This window comes from Bos taurus, chromosome 19, assembly GCF_002263795.3.
Source record: "Bos taurus isolate L1 Dominette 01449 registration number 42190680 breed Hereford chromosome 19, ARS-UCD2.0, whole genome shotgun sequence".
NCBI lineage: Eukaryota > Metazoa > Chordata > Mammalia > Artiodactyla > Bovidae > Bos > Bos taurus.
Window position 1 is genome coordinate 10,395,730 of NC_037346.1, and position 4,375 is coordinate 10,400,104.

Genomic DNA, 4,375 nt, shown 5'->3' on the forward strand with positions numbered 1-4,375 from the left:
ATAGTCTATCACTGTTTCCCCATCTATTTGTCATGAAGTGATGGGACCAGTTGCCAGGATCTTAGTTTTCTGAATGTTGGGTTTTAAACCAACTTTTTCACTCTCCTCTTTCACTTTCATCAAGAGGCTCTTTAGTTCTTCTTTGCTTTCTGCCATAAGGGTGGTGTCATCTGCATATCTGAGGTTATTGATATTTCTCCCAGCAATCTTGATTCCAGCGTGTGCTTCATCCAGCCTGGCACTTGTCATGATGTACTCTGCATATAAGTTAAATAAGCAGGGTGACAATATACAGCCTTGACATACTCCTTTCCCAATTTGGAACCAGTCTGTTGTTCCATGTCCAGTTCTAACTGTTGCTTCTTCCTGCATACAGATTTCTGAGGAGGCAGGAAATGTGGTCTGGTATTCCCATCTCTTGAAGAATTTTCCACAGTTTGTTGTGAACCACACAGTCAAAGGCTTTGGCATAGTCAATAAAGCGGAAGTAGATGTTTTTCTGGAACTCTTTTGCTTTTTCAGTGTTCACTGGCCTGACAATATAAGGCTTCTCTGGTGGCTCAGATGGTAAAGAATCTGCCTGCAATGCAGCGGATGTGAGTTCAGTCCCTGATTCGGGAAGATCCCTTGGAGAAGGGAATGACAACCCACTCCAGTATATTCTTGCCTGGAGAATTTCATGGACAGAGGAGCCTGGTGGGCTACAGTCCATGGGGTCGCAGAGAGTAGGACAGGACTGAGCGGCTAACACTCTTTCCTGAGTATCAGCTGTACTAGTGAGAAAGGGCATTGTTGGTCCTTGTCTAGCTTACTGCCGTCTTATCTCTGATTGATTTTAAAATCTGCAGAGAAAAGGGGGTGACTACTACTTGGGAGCCTCCTCGAAGACCTCAACATTGACTGGAGACCTCCTGGTGGTTAGAAAAAGCTTTGTGTTGGGGTGAGATCCTGGCATCTAGATCCACATCACTACTTCCCTACACATCACTGAATTCCTTGGCTGTCAAATGAATAAAGGAGCTTTTACATGTATTCCTTGGAGTTGAAATGTGTCCATTCAGAACTTGTTCATTGAATGCCTACTATGTGCCAGGGGTGACCAAGATGGACCGTCTGTTATCACACAGTTTATAATCTAGCTATCAGAAAATTTAATGTTCTAAGTGAAATAAAACAACCTCAGAAAAGCTTAAGCAATAAAGAAAATTTATTGGCTCACTGGGGAGGCAGGCACAATTTGGTCCAGGACTCAAACAACAGGTTCCATTGCTTGGTCTGCTTTCCCTGGGTGAGATCCATTCATTTGTGGCCACACGATGCAACCCTTCCCCTCTTCTGGCAGCTTCCACAATGGCTGCAGTGGAAATAAGACATACCATTTACCATTTGAGCTAAGAAAAGTCCAAGTCCCAAAATTCCCTACACACTCTGGAGGTCCACTCTGATGAGACCATTCTAGGTCATGTGCATGTGTGCTAAATCATTTCAGTTGTGTCATTTCAGCTCTTTACGACCCTGTGGACCATAGCCCACCAGGCTCCTCTGTCCATGGGATTCTCCAGGCAAGAATACTGGAGTGGGTTGCCATGCCCTCCTCTAGGAGATCTTCCCAGCGCAGGGATCAAACCCTGGTCTCTTACATCTCCTGCATTGGCAGGCGGGTTCTTTACCACTAGTGCCAACCGGGGAGCAGGCCATTCCTAAAGCAGTGACTGGGGCTCAGTGTAACGGATGCACTTATGTACTGATGGGCTTAAACTCACTGAAATTCAGGGACCCTCAGTGCGGCCGGGCACCCAGGGTGAAGAACTGTGGGGTGTGGGGCATGGTGGGTGTCCAGGCAGCTGGGAGCAGAGCACCCCCACAGTCATAGTGAGTGTGGCTTTGGGGGCTCCTGAGGCCTTGCCTTGGGCCCCTGGAGGTGTGGGAGGGCCCACCTACAGATGGGATGGGCCCAGGACCTTCCTGGAGGCAGTATGGGAGGGGACAGCCCTAGGGAGAGCTTTAGGCTGTGCCCTCCCTTCCTACAGCTGTGGGTATAAAGATAAAGAGAAAACTGAAGAAGAAAAAAGAAAAATTGGGGGACAGGTCTCAGGAAGAGGCAGCAACCAATAACTGTCCATGATAGAAGGAAAAGGCAATAAGTAAAGTAATTCTGCTCCGAGGGTACACTTCACCTCACAGAAAACACAGATATCGCATTTTCACCTGGGCGGTCGAGCACAAGCCTCAGAATCAGAGATCTGGATTGCCATTTCTGTGCAGGGCTCCTTTGCACGGCGGGCCCTCAAGTCATGGAGGTTAGTAGACTGTGCTTCTTGATCTGGCCCCTCAGGAACTGCCCCACCTATTGGATTCTTCTGCTCTGTGATCCCTCCTTTCTTTCTGGAAAGGAGGCTAAGGTGCTTGAGAGGGCCAAGGTGAGAGCCACACAGTGCCTGTCGCTAAATAAACCGAAGCTAAGTTGGCCTGTGTTTGCTACTCTTTCTGATTTATGGACATTCGGCCAGCAGTTAGGGGTTAAACATTAACCACACTGGGGCAGACTGGGACCACAGGAGACATGAGCCCTGAAGATACACAGGCCTTCAGTGTTCTTTGTCAGCGGGTGTGTGCGTGTGTGCTAAGTCACTTCAGTCGTGTCCAACTCTTTTCGACCCCATGGACTGTGGCCAGCCAGGCTCCTCGGTCCATGGGATTCTCCAGGCAAGAATACTAGAGTGGGTTGCCATGCCCTCCTCCAGGGGATCTTCCTGACCCAGGGATCGAACCCGAGTCTCATGTCTTCTCCATCAGCAGGCTTGTTCTTTACCATTACTGCCACCTGGGAAGCGGTTTGTCAATGTGCAAGGTTCAAAAGATCTGTGTAAAAGAATATGTCACCCAAATGAGCTGAAAACAGACAGAAATGCCATCAGACATGCGGGGTAGGAAGATTACTAAGTACCCAGCTACTTCTCAAGAGTTCACAGTACTTGCCAGGTAGCTCAAGAATACCAGCAGGCCTGAGCAATCCTTCACCTCTTCATTCAACAAATATTTAACGGGTACTTTCTATATAAGAAGTTACAGTAAGAACACATAATCAAGGCTGCCACTTCAATCTTTTTTTTGGAAGAAAGAAGGAATCTCCATTTGTACATAGGTAAATTATTATAAGAAATCAGATTACTATGTGCTGCATAAAATGAACTAAAGACCTCCTTTTATACCAGAGACAGATTGCAGTAAAACTAATTTCATTTAGGGTCAGATGTTGGAGACAGAGGGGGCTGTGGCCAGATTTAAGTGAATCTTGGTTTAAGATAGAAACAAATAAATAGGGTTACATTGAAAGATTGTAATCAATGAAAGTCTTTTTTGGTCTCCCAAATGAATGTGACTCAGTCCTTTGAACATTAAACAGCAACAGTTTATTTGCACATTTCTTATCATTCTTATTCTGAATTTGTCAGTCACTTATTTATTCACTCAGTTATTTGGTCAGACTCTCACTGGAGATTTATGGAAGGCTTGTTATGCATCAAGTACAGTGTCGAAGACCAGGATACAAAACAGAGTGAGACATGGGCCCTACCTTCTAGGAGCATATGAAAAAATAATTATAACAGGAAAGGTGCCCTAACAGAAGCATGTACTGAGTGCTTGGAGGTGAAGTCTTTACAAAGGAGGCGACATTTGAACTTGAAGATAACAGGAGTTTTCTAGGCTGAAATTGCAGATTATCTGAAAAATCTGTTAAGGGAGGAGCCAGCATGGTGTGTGAGGAAATGGTAAATAGTTTGGTATGGAAAGATCTTGAAGTATGTAGGGAGAGTGTCAGGAGAGGAGGTTTAAAAGGTAGGTGAGGGTAAGAGATAAGTCACCAGAGCTTCATACATAGATCTTACTGTGGGCATTGGACTTTATTTTTACAGATAAAAGGAATTTGTTGAAGGGCTTTACGTAAAAGAAGGACAATATTAGGTTTGGGCTTTAAAAAGACGTTCTGTCAGCTGTCTGAAGGAAGAGTTATTGTGGGGAGGGATTGGAGGCAAAGAAATCAACAGGGAGGTATTTCAACACCTAAATCAACAGGCGGTAAATCAACAGGGAGGTGAGAAGTGACAAGGCCTTGATAGCTGAAACAAAGGGAACAGAATGGGCTCAGGGAAGACGTGAGAGATTGATGCAACCAATAAGACCTAATGACTGACTGGCGGGAGATGATGTGGGAAAGGAAGAAGTTAAGGATGACTTAAGAAGTTAAGAGTCAGTAGCCAGGACAGCTGAGGAAATGAGGGTTCCATTAAGTACAGTAGGTAAAAGAAGAAGAACAGGTTGGGAAGAAAAATGACATACTGCCTTTAAGATGCCCACGTGACATTCAGATGGG